At 41.0% G+C, this 14,651-nt stretch overlaps 1 protein-coding gene across 6 annotated transcripts in view; it reads left to right on the top strand.

Moving 5' to 3' along the window:
• BAZ2B (bromodomain adjacent to zinc finger domain 2B) overlaps positions 1 to 14,651 on the top strand; it is a 353,162-nt gene that overhangs the window by 114,265 nt on the left and 224,246 nt on the right. For 5 of the 6 annotated variants that reach the window (XM_073305587.2, XM_073305577.2, XM_078847946.1 and 2 more), the window contains exon 5: positions 11,972 to 12,016. The exons of the other annotated variant lie outside the window; for it this stretch is intronic. The gene's annotated coding sequence lies outside the window, so the exon portion shown is untranslated. The remainder of the gene's footprint in view (positions 1 to 11,971; positions 12,017 to 14,651) is intronic. 6 annotated transcript variants of the gene reach the window in all.

The following is a 14,651-nucleotide window of genomic DNA, read 5'->3' as shown; positions in this document are numbered from 1 at the left end:
CCCTAGTCTGTAGCTGTGCATTGGGTTCTTCCGTCCTAAGTGCAGGACCCTGCACTTATCCTTATTGAACCTCATCAGATTTCTTTTGGCCCAATCCTCCAATTTGTCTAGGTCCTTCTGTGTCCTATCCCTCCCCTCCAGCGTATCTACCACTCCTCCCAGTTTAGTATCATCCGCAAATTTGCTGAGAGTGCAATCCACACCATCCTCCAGATCATTTATGAAGATATTGAACAAAACCGGCCCCAGGACCGACCCCTGGGGCACTCCACTTGACACCGGCTGCCAACTAGACATGGAGCCATTGATCACTACCCTTTGAGCCCGACAATCTAGCCAACTTTCTACCCACCTTATAGTGCATTCATCCAGCCCATACTTCCTTAACTTGCTGACAAGAATACTGTGGGAGACCGTGTCAAAAGCTTTGCTAAAGTCAAGAAACAATACATCCACTGCTTTCCCTTCATCCACAGAACCAGTAATCTCATCATAAAAGGCGATTAGATTAGTCAGGCATGACCTTCCCTTGGTGAATCCATGCTGGCTGTTCCCGATCACTTTCCTCTCATGCAAGTGCTTCAGAATTGATTCTTTGAGGACCTGCTCCATGATTTTTCCAGGGACTGAGGTGAGGCTGACTGGCCTGTAGTTCCCAGGATCCTCCTCCTTCCCTTTTTTAAAGATTGGCACTACATTAGCCTTTTTCCAGTCATCCGGGACTTCCCCGGTTCGCCACGAGTTTTCAAAGATAATGGCCAATGGCTCTGCAATCACAGCCGCCAATTCCTTCAGCACTCTCGGATGCAACTCGTCTGGCCCCATGGACTTGTGCACATCCAGCTTTTCTAAATAGTCCCTAACCACCTCTATTTCCACAGAGGGCTGGCCATTTCTTCCCCATTTTGTGATGCCCAGCGCAGCAGCTGATTTTTGTTTTTTTTTATTTTTTCTGGGAGCTGACCTTGTTAGTGAAAACAGAGGCAAAAAAAGCATTGAGCACATTAGCTTTTTCCACATCCTCTGTCACTAGGTTGCCTCCCTCATTCAGTAAGGGGCCCACACTTTTCTTGGCTTTCTTCTTGTTGCCAACATACCTGAAGAAACCCTTCTTGTTACTCTTAACATCTCTGGCTAGCTGCAGCTCCAGGTGCGATTTGGCCCTCCTGATATCATTCCTACATGCCCGAGCAATATTTTTATACTCTTCCCTGGTCATATGTCCAACCTTCCACTTCTTGTAAGCTTCTTTTTTTTTTTTTTTTTTTGCTCAAATAGTATCTGTCCTGGAGAACCTATAAGCATTTATAGCCCAATAAGCATTTCAAGCCCAGATTTATCCAAATTAAAATACAATAATTTTTACATCAGTCAGTGGCTCCATAGTTAATGCCAAAAAAAAAAAAAAAAGCTTTCTTCCTGGTGCTTTGTCACTAGGCCTGCTAATGAACATCAGTCACTTTTCTAGGTATGTAATTAAAAAAGTTACGCTTTTTCATTTTATTTTTATAACACTTACTCCACATTAAATAACGTAGTGCAGCTTTGCCCTTCAGTACTTTTTCTTAAAATCGGCATTGCCTGCATTTTAAAAAATCCAGATTACAGTAGTTACATTAACCAGAATAATCCCTCTAACTCTCTCTCCTGAATGAGCTCCTTCCATCTTTCCTTTTCAAGTCCTGTACAAGTGATAAAAACAGAATAATGAAATCTAGGTTTTCTTACTAAACTGGAAAGTAATACAAACCAATCTATGCTAATTTCAATTAATATATAAAGATATTTTTAAATTGTGTGTGTAATTATCTAATTTATCCCCTCTTCCTCCCCATTCTGAACTTCTGGGATTCAGAAGTGGACCCTGATCTGAGTTGCTAATGGTTTTGTAAGTCCCAAAGCTGACTGACTACCTATCTCTAGCTTTTATCTCATATAGTCAATTAACTCTTCGTTCTTACAACAAGAGATGAATTGACCTTCTAGCTGAGGCAAGTAAGTATTTGGTGGGAAAATTTTTTTTCTCCTTTTTGCCTGTCACCTGATGGGCCTCTGAGATGTGGAATTGCAGAAGAGCAGAGGAAATGGAAGTGGTGATAGTAATCAGGAAACTTTTGGTCCTGATCTAAAAATGAGAAACTCGTTTAAATCTGTTAGTGGGGACAACCTTGGCATTTTAGCACTTGTTCACTTCCAGTAGTGACACCTTCTTGGAAGGTACGGCAGAATCTTTCAGGACTTACTGATAGGTGACGCTGCATGCCAGCACAATGTGCCAACCAGTGCTACATCTCTGCTTTGCTGATGCAGCATCTACTTGGGAGTCTAGAGGTGAAGAAGAGGCGTGCGTGTGTGTGTGTGTGTGTGTGTGTTGCTCTTTAGGGGAACTAATCTTTGAACTGAACACTTAACTGAGATGAATGGTGGATGTTTACCCCTCTCGAGCTATGTTAATAATAAGCACACAAGACAGTAGTGCACTGATTTTATAGAATGAAGGATTTATTTGCAAGTGGAAAGGCTAAAAACCTTTAAACAAAACAAAATCTAAATTTTAAAGACTGATACTCTGCAGAATTTCAAGATTGTTCATACCTGTGGAATTCTGCACCTGCCCATGTTATGCTTGTTGCTGAAGTCTTCAGTTGAGATTTTAAAGTGTGCTGTTGAACTCCTATTCAGTAATCTGTTTCCAGGGGCAGAGGAGATGGTGGGATTTTTGGTGTTGATGTCCTCCATTTGTATACCTGCATTCACTGTTGTTAAGAAAAAAGTGACCCAAGAGCCGTTACAGTAGTCTATCATGCAAGGATCTTTTGTTCCGTGCTGAGCTGAATTCATTTACATCAGCTAAATTGCACTTAATATCTTACCATACCCACGTTCCTCTTTATAATCCATACTAATTTCTCCTTCACAGTTTACTATTCTCTGTTGCCCTTCATATCATATTGTAGCTTTCTTGTATTATATTAACAGTTCAGGAGAGCCCATTATCTTCAGTAGCCTGAGCCAGTCTTTGTCTCCCTACTAAAAAGTCCCTTGTGGTTTCCAGATACCGGCAAAAGATGAACTGGGAGATACAGTTTTAATAACCTATTGTGGAAACTCTTCTCTTGTAAACTATCATAAAGTGGTTGGCTTTTGTTGTTTGTGGCATCACAGCAGCAATTTCCTGGCTCACTCTTGTGTGTTAAACTCTGACTTCTAATAACTTGTTTTCTTAAATTACCTCTTGGGCTAAAATTTCTGAAATGTTAGTTCAGCCCAAGAGAGTGGGGTTTTTTGTTTGTTTTTGTCTAGTTATTCAGTTGTTTGGCAGCTTTCCCTTCTCTCCCTCAAAAAAGTCCTAAGAGCAAGTCTATACAGCAGCTGGGAGATACAGTTCCCAGCTTGGGTAGAAATACTCAAGCTAGCCCCTAAAAATAGCCACATGGCTGTGGTGGCATGGGCAATAGCTTGGAACTAAGCACCCAAGTACAATCCTGCCTTGATCCCTGGGTATGTACTTAAGTGGCTAGCATGAGCTGCCACCTATGTCATTGGGGTTACACCGCAATTTTTAGGCAATAGCTCAAGCACAACTAGTGCATATATATCTGCCCAAGCTGGGAATCTCACCTCCCAGCTGCTGTGTAGATGTACCCTACATGGCTTACTTTGAAAACCTCAGATCTGGCGTGTAAGTAATCCAGAATGAGGGTTAACAAATTGTTTATGAAATTTAATGACATTTTTTCCATAATAGTCAGTAATGTCAACAAGTCTGGTTTTGCCTGGATAACTTATTTATGGTCTGAGAACTGTTTGTGGGACAAAGACATATAGTTATCTCATATCTTATGGGACAAGGGCATAGAGTTACCGATGTTAACAAAAAATGTTTTAAATAGTCTAGCTAACAATTCCTCTTCTCAGTTGCTCAGTTTTCAGTCTTTCATAACTTCACTAGTTCTCCTGTCACCATAATCTTCCGAGGTATATAAGTCCTGAATTACTAATGTGAAAACCAAGAACATAACTTTAAAAAAATTATTTATACATAATTAACAAACAATAAAGGGCATAAACCCAATTGTTTAGAAAAACAAATCCTTTTCAGGTCGTTGTATGTATCCATAACATTAGCAAACTGCAGTCATGAAAATTGCTGACCTCACAACTTTTGGAAACTGCAGTTTTTCCAGGGTTCTACAGTATCTAACTTTCTATTTAATATACATAATGCATCAGTCAGTGTAAACCAGTTAACCCAGTTTTGCACAAAAAACCCCAAACCAAACCAAAAAACTTCCAACCAAATGATAGCAGCAACAAAAGTGGGAAGCAGCCCCACATTATCTTTCTACTCAACTTCAAAGCTTAACTAGGACTATTTAAATGGTAATATTAAGCACAGGAAATTTCTTTTTTTCATTCTGTACTTTAGGGAGAAAACCAGGAAATCAAATGCGGGGGTGGTGGTGGGTTGCAGGGGGTGGTGGTGGTGTGTGTGTGAAGCCTGTTTATGCAACGTTAAGGTTGCACAGTTAATTATAAAATCAGGAAATGCAAAAATGAAGATTTTAACCACCCTGTTAACTGCCCAAGTTCTGCAATCAAATCAACTATTTGCGTACCCTTCTAACTGTGCAGAACCCCATTGAAATTAATGGGACTCTAGCACTGTTCCCTCTAAGCTGTGCGCATGTGCGCACGCACATGGCAAAACACCGCACACACAAAAATTTGCACAGAAGCACAACAGTTTGCACAGAAGAAATTTTTTGCACACACCGCCTGTCAAAAATTAGAGGAAACATTGGACTCTAGCACAGATCACAGTACCTAAGCAGAGAATCTGAATATAAAATCAGGGTTCGAGTCTGTTTCTTCACACGCATTGTAATTTCTGTTCATTTTTCTTATTAAATGTTTGGCTTAGGTATAGCTGAGCCTGCAGTGCAATATTTAGATTTGCAATATTGCCAACCCCTAAAAGAAATGCATGAGTCACCAGATTTTTTAAAGATTAAATATTATTTTTGGTCTGTTTTAAAATTAACTCTCCTTTCCCACTTCTAAAATGTGTGGAAGTTCAATTATTTCACTTTCTTGTGACTTTTAACAGTGCAATCTTAACTTGCATTAATTTTTTTTTGCATTTAACAGTATATGTACTTTATACTTCATATTAATGAGACCTAAAATAAATAGCAAGATGTCCTTTTAAAGAGGAACTATAACAAAAATAGTTAGGTTGCGGGGAAACTTGTTTCAGGGATGCATGTTATTGCATGACTGATTTATAAATACTGAATGCTTTTCACATTTAAATATGTATGTGTAATAGTCATTTTGAGGGGAAACCATATTTAATCTGAAAATCCTTTCTTTGCCTCTTACTAATATTTTCATTGCATAAACATGTTGGTATTGTGTAACTTCCTCAAGTGCATGCCAGATCACATCACATATTCATTACTGAGTTTCAATAGTTTCCACTTGCTCTAAAATCTGCCTATTGAAGGCACTGTTTTAATCTATGCTGTGAATATTTAGACCAAAATCAATCTAGGCTTGTGTAATTTTCCTTCACAATGATTAAGAAAAAGCAAGGTTGAGCATTATTCTTGTTGCTAAGCTTGTTAAAGGGAGATTCTTAAATGTGATTCACTGTGTGTTAATTTATCTTTTCATCAGTGTTTTCTTTTAGGCACTAAGGATATGGTCAGCTTTGACATTAAAAAGACACTTTTAAGGTTCAGTATATTTCATGTTTAATTTTTTTATTCTAGTACTGATGACAATCTCTTGGAGTTTCAAAGAAGTATTCCATAGCGCCCGCTAGCCTTTCTTCCTCCGTTGTGTTCATGTGTATCTCTCAATTGTCTTTGGTTGGTTGGTTTGTTAAGAGAAATATTCTCTATTGTAGACCAAAATTTATTGATATTGTTGGGACTACTTAGTGAAATGAGCAGAATTTTGGATCCTGTTACCTCACTTTTGAGTATTCTGATGCAAAAAGCTTACCTTAGTTTAAAAGTTAAGGTTGCTAAAATAAATGAATCTAACCCGATATCAAATTTTATTTAAAATATATTTTAAAGTATGAAAATAACATGGCAAATTAAGATAACTTAAAATCTTCTATTACCCTTGCAGTTCATACAAAATTTATGTAAAATTTCACCTTACTTATTTCCATAATAACTTTTACTCTGACCTTCAAACCATACTTATAGTACTCCTGAGGGCGTTCTTCACCAAAAAATTAAAAATTCTGCACACAATATTTTAAAATTCTGCAAGTTTTATTTGTCAATAAATAAATGCAGAGGCTCCAGCATAGCAGTGCGGATCACAGGCCACTTGCTGTACGAAGATGGAAGATCACCCTGCAGCCTCCCCACCCCTGGGACACGGACTCAGTGGTGAGGCTGCAACCGACCCTGTCACAGCACAAGGCCTGGGCCTGCCCCAGAAACACCCTGGGGCTCTGCCCCAGGTGCACCCAGGTGTGGGCAGGCACACTCAACCAGGCAGGATCCAAGTGTGGGAGGGGCTCATTGTGGGGGGGATCCAGGTGTGGGGTGAGAGGATTCTGTGTGGGACAATCTGGATGCAGGCAGCTCAGTGGGGAGTCTAAGTGTGAGGGGATCTGGATGCCCAGAGGCTTGTTGGAGGGGTTCCATGTGCAGGGGTAATGGGACTCTGCAGGGGCTTCCAGGTGAAAGTGGTTTGGGGCTCAGCAGAGGGGTCTGGGTGTAGGGGTCTCAGCAAGGCGGCTGGGGCTGGGGGAGTGGGTGGGGATCTGGGTGCAGCTAGTTGGGGGTGTGGATTTGGGCATGGATATGGCGGCTCAGGCTCATCAGGGTGGAGGTTTGAGTGCAGGGAGCTCAGGTGGGGGGTGGGTCTGGGTGCAGGGGGCTTTCAGATGCAGAGGTTGAGATTCAGTGGGATGGGGTTTGGGTATGGAGGGCTGGGGGGTTCTGGGTGAGGGTCAGGCTTGGCAGGGGTGTCTGGGTATGGGAGATCCAGATGCATGGGGGTTGGGCAAATGGGGGAGCAGCTCCCTGTACAGTTACCCCTTCCATCGCAGCTGAGGAGTGAGGTGGGAAGGAAGCAGGGGAGGATGCTGAGCTTCCTGCAGCTGGGGGAGATTTCTGGAGGTGGGTCTGACACAGCCCCAGCCACTCCTTGCAGAGGAAGTAGTAGTCCCGTCCTCTCCAGCCCAGTTGGGACTAGCAGCTGATCCTGGCTCAGGGTAGGAGCCTCTGGCTGGGGTATCCCCAGCCCTGTGGTGATTTACCTCTCTGCTGGCTGCTTTGGGTGCCTGAAATAATGTACCTGTGCAGCTAGGGAGTGGTGTGTGACTGCTCTTGCAGCTTCCCTTTACTTCCCTGTCAATCATTTTTCTGTGGGGAAGCAAAGCAATCAGCGGGGGACATGAATTCTGCACATGTGCAGTGGCGCAGAATTCCCCCAGGAGTACTATAGACTCTTTCAATATACATTGCTCATGTGTGGCTTTTATATAAAACTTGAGGAAGCTGGCTCCTTGATTGGTCTAGCCATGCCCCTTCTTGACTTTCTTAAAAGAGCTGACATCCAATATTAAGTGCCACTGTTTTGGTGCGTAAAACTGTAGACATTTGCTTTTGATGTATATTTTTCTTATCTGTCTGCTTCCATGGAGTAAAAAGAAACAGTAATGCTCAATAATGCTTACAACTATGTTCATTTTATCTTTTTTTAAAACTAGCTTGTGCACAAGAGTTTTCTCAGACTTGAGATCTCTTCATAAAGTTTCAAGAGTTAAAACAGTGGTATGCTTGTTCTTACAGAAAAGGTGATTGTGTCACTTGACACATGAGTATTTTCAATAAGGAATGTGTGCTTTGTGAAGTGTGAAACAACTTGGTTAAATTTTTTTGTCATTTTCTGTAGTTCATGACATAAGCATAAGGCTGTGTGTCTTTATTTTTCATGGTGTGTACCAGCTACTCATGCCTTTGCTCTTATGGTTTATTTTGTCATCACAACCCTCAATAAATATAGTCGCCTGTATGCTTCCTTTGCATAAAAGTCCTGGCTTTTATTCGTTATAGTAGTGGTGTGAACCGTAATAAGCCAACCAATAAAAATTACAACTTTATCTAGAAGGGGTACTGTCAAGATGAGACACCTTGAGAAGAGCACTATCAAGACTGAGCAGATGGACTCTGAAGGAAGTAGCAGTTGTCTTTGGAACGATAGGTGGTGGTTATTTCAGTTATTAACTGGTGCATGTTGGCAATGGAATTGTACAGGAGTTATAAAAGTATTAGCAATACGCAACAGGCAGACTGGCAAAATGGAAGGGTAAGAAGCTATAAAAGTAGGGCAGAACGGTCAGGAAGAAGTGTAGTATACCCTGAGGTCTGATCTGCACTGAAAAGTTATATAGGCATAGCTGCTCTCGCAGAGGTGCAAAACATCTAAACCCCTGAGAGATGGAGGTAAGGCAATCTAACCCGCGGCATACAGTGCTAGGTCAATGGATGAATTCTTCTGTTGTTCTAGCTACCGCCTCTTGGGGAAGTGGATCATTTACAACGATGGGAGAACTCCTCTTGTCGCTGTAGTGAGTGTCTATACTGAAGCACTACAGCAGCATAGCTGCAGCTATGCTGCTATAGCATTCTAAGTGTAAAAATAGCCAGATGCTTTCTTATAGTATAATATTTTGTCTCCTTCAGGTCACCTACCTAAAGAGTGACACACATCCTCCCCCTGGTTTCTGACCATCAGAGTTCTTTCTCTTCTACTGTAATTGTAGTGCAAAGTAAACTTGTATTCTTTGTTACTTTTCTCTACTCACCTTCTTGTTGAGAGAACTGTGGCAGAGATGCTGCAATAGCTTATAATTTTCCTTTTGTGGGCCCTAATTGAATGGGCTGACCTTTCATGGTTACAGCTGGCTTTGCTGTCATGCATCTTCTGCAGCTGTGTGTACAACCCCTTTTGAGAATGAAGTCTGCTATATTCAAAGCACTGAAAAAGCAAATGGGTTTTATTACTCTTTGGCTTTTATAGTTAGGAGGAAGGAAGGGAATTCTTTAGCACAGTACAAAGGGGTATTTGCAGAAGTAATGGGATGAAATGGAAAATTTAGGCTGAATGTCCAGTATTTATTCCCAATAATTGCATTTTTTTAGGCCAAGGGATAGTCTTCTAAAAGAAAGTGGAAGAAGTCCCATTCCCTGGAGACATGGACAAAGCACCACAAAATGGACCATGTGAGAGAATCGTATGCTAGCAGAGGGAATGGGTTAGACAGTCTAGTAGATCTTTCCCATCTTCAATTTCTGTAGTAATATAGGTAAAATGCCTTTATGGAAAAAAACTGTCAGCCCAGTCTCTGGGTGTGTTTTATGCATGCTCCATTTTGCCATGATCTGGGAGTTGCTGTACATGTACATTAGCTATATAATATTCCAAATGCTAACATGCAACTACTTATAACATGTTCAATATTTAGATTCCTTCCCCTTCTCCTCCAAATCTGATTTCTAGTTACATTTCCTTGACTTGTTAGCATTTGGAATGCTAACCTTGTAATTGTAAATAAGACTTGATATCTCCTGTTCCCCATCATAGGAAAATGCAGAGCTGCATTCATTCCTGCTCTGAGGCTACAATAATTTTCTTCAAGAAAAATGGTTAAATTGCATCACATTTTTCCAATGAAATGAGTAATTCTGGGTTCTGCCACTGACGTCCACGTCTGGTACCTTTTTGCTCTTCTGGCAGCCCATGCGACACTGTGGTACCATGAAAGTATGGATAATTATGGATGTGATACTACTACTACCTGTGTAGTCTGCATGCATTTCAGGTATAAAGTCTGGATAATGCAGATGATACGTACTACATAGCTGTGCATCTCCTTTGAGATGTACCTTATACAGTCTAGTAATGGGGGTAAATCTTGATTTAATTTTGTAGTCAAATTTTTGATATTGCAAAGAGGTGAAATTTGACTCTCTCAGTTGTACAGAACATGGTTTGGTTCCTCAAATGAGACTAAGGCATCCAAATCCCATTGAAATTTAATGTAAATTAGGTCCTTATTCCATTATCCACCTCCTAAAAATCTCAGTTTACATTGTTTAAATAAATAATTGTTGCTGAAACAAAAGTCTTGGCAAAAATGAAATGTAACAAATATATAAGGGGTCTGCAAGTAGCAATAAGCTGAACTAGTTAAATTTCTTTTACTTTTCATAAGCAATATCTATCTATCTATAACTAATCCTTCTTCAGTCACTTGGAATCTTAGCTTGTTTCAGTTCCTTCTCTGTCATCATTTCTTGTCTAAAAGTGTTGAATTTCCTCTTTTAAAAAAAAATTAGGAATAGTGTGAAAGCATGAGTTTTCAGCTAATTATGGGAAGAAGTGTATGTCTTAACTCAGGGGTGGGCAAACTTTTTGGCCTGCAGGCCACATCGGAGTTCCGAAACTGTATGGAGGGCCGGATAAGGAAGGCTGTGCCTCCCCAAACAGCCTGGCCCCCGCCCTCTCCCACTTCCTGCCCACTGACTGCCCCCCTCAGAGCCTCCAACCCCCCTGCTCCTTATCCCCTGACCGCCCCCTCCCAGGACCCCCCACCTCAACCATCCCCCCGGGACCCAACCCCCTATCCAGCCCCTCCCTGTCCCCTGACTGCCCTGACCCCATCCACCCCCCCCCACTCCTTGAATGGCTCCCTTGGACTCCCATGCCTATCCAACCGCTCCCTGTCCCCTGACTGCACCCCCCCAAGACGCTCTTCCCCTTTTCCAACCCTCCCACCCCCTTACCATGACACTCAGAGCAACAGGACTGGCAGCCGCGCTCCCCGCCGGAGCCAGCCACACCACCGTGCTGCCTGGCAGGAGGTCGCAGCCCTGCCGCCCAGAGTGTTGGCCACATGGCGAGCCAAGGCTGCGGGGAAGGGGGACAGCGGGGGAGGGGCTGGGGGCTAGCCTCCCCGGCTGGAGCTCAAGGGCCGGGCAGGACGGTCCCGTGGCTCGGATGTGGCCCGCAGGCCGTAGTTTGCCCACCTCTGTTTTGTCTTCTTCTTTAGAAAAGATTTGCAAGAGTCATTCTTCAACTTGCATAGTTGAATAGTTTCTTCAAAAAGGAAAATATAGACATGTCTCTTTAGAAGTGGGGGGGCATTTATTAAATGCCCTTGGTTAGGATTAACAATATATTGAGAGAACTCTCTGCAACAACAAAATAAACCTGTGAACAACAAAACATATAGTCTCTGGAAAGAGAATAACAAATCCCAATAATATGAGACTGTTACTTAGATCTGTTCTCCTTTGTAGATGAAGTAGTTATATATGGTTGCTTTTCCTCTCTTAAGAATGTCATCTGGTGCATAGGATGCTTCTCAGCCAGTTTCGTGGTGGAGTCTGGGTGTCAAAAGAGGATGAATAAAACTGCTGAGGAGATCTTATTCGTTTTCGGTTTCTAATTCAAATAGCTTAACATTCCTAACTTGTAAAGTAGAAAGATGATGCTTCATACGGTTTTGGTGAGAGGAGTGTTGTACTACACTTGTATTGAAGTAAATCATAGATACAAAATTACCACTGTAAGTTTACCACATTAAAGGAAATCAAGAGTTTTTGTGGTGTTTTGTAACCATTTACAAAATCTTAATAAGTTTACAAATCATTCGATGTAAATATTAGAAACAAGACAATAATTATTATAACGGTGAGCTTATTTATTTGTTCAGAGAAACATTATATATTAATAATAATCAAATCTTGCTATTTAACATGGTGTTACCATACTATAGAATTAGTCTCATTACACCATTCAGGACATGTGATTTTATTAAATGAGTGAAACTACTGACTCTACTCATATTTATCAAACCAGGTGTATCTATGAAAAGAATCAACAGTAAAAAAAAAAAAAAAATTGGAGAGATGTACTTTTGTTTTTACAGATGAATATACTTCGTGTGAAAAGTGAATTAATGGTAACCAAATATGTAAGTACAGTGTCTGTTTTTCCTCGGTCTCTCTTTCAAGGTACATGATCGATATATACATTTTTTGTTAACAAAAAATTCCCATATTTTTGGAATCATTCCTCCAGATTTGGACTATTTTTCTTTATCCACTAAGACTATCAGTAGTTTAGCGACTACTAGCAGATGAGATATTAATTTTTTCATTTCTTTGAGTGTGATCATTTCTGATAGGAATTCTCAGAAGGATTACCAAAGAATTATATGGTAATAAATGTCCAACAATTTCTGATATTTGTTATGAATTGGATTCCAATATTGTCTGAGTGGACATATCCACCATATATGTATAAAATCTCCTCTCTGCACAGTTTCTGCAGTGGTTGCTTCAGTCTGTGTATATTTTTTTTAACCTGACTTGTGTGAAGTACCATTTAAAAAGTATCTTAAGACTGAGGTTGCTGGTATTCTTTTTGCTGCTGTTTGTTTTTGTTGCTGGTCGTCTTTTTGTTTTTTCCCCCTCTAAATCAAAGCCTATTGCTCTGGACTAACTTATTTGTCCAAATCCTTTTTGTACCATGTCATACCTGTACATTTCTTTGTTAAGAAAGTTGGCTGCAAAGATTAGAAAACAAACAAACAAGGCCTTACATTTATATTAATCAACCAGAAGCAAAACGAACAATCTCTGCCATTAAAGTTAGCTTTCTATATAAAACATTCTGAGAAAGGTGACAAACATAATGCTGACCTTGAAGGTACTGGTACCATGATAGAGTGGGCTGGTTTAAATTAGTTATGATTCCTTAACAAGTTAGAAAAGTTTGTTTGAACAGCTGGCTAACTGAATGTGTTACACAGTTTTCCCAGTCTTCAAAACTCTGTTAGTGTTTCTGGTTAAAATCTGGATGATTTGCAATGGGTGTTGTTACAAAGAGAAAATAACTTAAACCCTAGTTTTATCCCAGACCCACAGAATAGTCTTTGGCAAAAATTGTGTATAAATTTCTGGAGGGCGTGGTGTGTGTGTGGTTTTTTTTTTTAATAAATCCATAGTAACCTAGCAATATATATTACCATTACAGTTTTCTTGTTCAATAAAGACTCAATATTTGGCTGGCTTAGATCACCGGCAATTCACTACTGCTTTGAGCTGCCTGGCTTAATAGTATCATATTACAATTGGAACAGTTAGTCCACCCTGTTCATTCGGTCTACCCAAAGTGTCTGACAAGATTGAAGTCAGTGGGCTTGTGCCTGCTTATCCAGCACTGAATATGGCCGAAAATGTTTGCCTTAGCATTTGAGACTTGTTACTCCTTTGCACACATTTTTTACATCTATCAGTGCAGTGTTCAGAGTAACAGCCGTGTTAGTCTGTATTCGCAAAAAGAAAAGGAGGACTTGTGGCACCTTAGAGACTAACCAATTTATTAGAGCATAAGCTTTCGTGAGCTACAGCTCACTTCCTCAGATGCATATCGTGGAAACTGCAGCAGGCTTTATATATACACAGAGAATATGAAACAATACCTATTCCCATGCCACTGTCCTGCTGGTAATAGCTTATCTAAAGTGATTTCCAGCACAAATCCAGGTTTTCTCACCCTCCACCCCCCCACACAAATTCACTCTCCTGCTGGTGATAGCCCATCCAAAGTGACAACTCTTTACACAATGTGCATGACAATCAAGCTGGGCTATTTCCTGCATAAATCCAGGTTCTCACATCCCCCCCACCCCCATACACACACAGACTCACTCTCCTGCTGGTAATAGCTCATCCAAACTGACCACTCTTCAAGTTAAAATCCAAGTTAAACCAGAACATCTGGGGGGGGGGGGTGTAGGAAAAAACAAGAGGAAACAGGCTACCTTGCATAATGACTTAGCCACTCCAAGTCTCTATTTAAGCCTAAATTAATAGTATCCAATTTGCAAATGAATTCCAATTCAGCAGTTTCTCGCTGGAGTCTGGATTTGAAGTTTTTTTGTTTTAAGATAGCGACCTTCATGTCTGTGATCGCGTGACCAGAGAGATTGAAGTGTTCTCCGACTGGTTTATGAATGTTATAATTCTTGACATCTGATTTGTGTCCATTTATTCTTTTACGTAGAGACTGTCCAGTTTGACCAATGTACATGGCAGAGGGGCATTGCTGGCACATGATGGCATATATCACATTGGTGGATGTGCAGGTGAACGAGCCTCTGATAGTGTGGCTGATGTTATTAGGCCCTGTGATGGTGTCCCCTGAATAGACATGTGGGCACAGTTGGCAACGGGCTTTGTTGCAAGGATAAGTTCCTGGGTTAGTGGTTCTGTTGTGTGGTATGTGGTTGTTGGTGAGTATTTGCTTCAGGTTGCGGGGCTGTCTGTAGGCAAGGACTGGCCTGTCTCCCAAGATTTGTGAGAGTGTTGGGTCATCCTTTAGGATAGGTTGTAGATCCTTAATAATGCGTTGGAGGGGTTTTAGTTGGGGGCTGAAGGTGACGGCTAGTGGCGTTCTGTTATTTTCTTTGTTAGGCCTGTCCTGTAGTAGGTAACTTCTGGGAACTCTTCTGGCTCTATCAATCTGTTTCTTTACTTCTGCAGGTGGGTATTGTAGTTGTAAGAAAGCTTGACAGAGATCTTGTAGGTGTTTGTCTCTGTCTG

This window comes from Lepidochelys kempii, chromosome 11 (genome assembly GCF_965140285.1).
Source record: "Lepidochelys kempii isolate rLepKem1 chromosome 11, rLepKem1.hap1, whole genome shotgun sequence".
NCBI lineage: Eukaryota > Metazoa > Chordata > Testudines > Cheloniidae > Lepidochelys > Lepidochelys kempii.
This window is presented reverse-complemented; position numbering and strand designations above follow the sequence as displayed.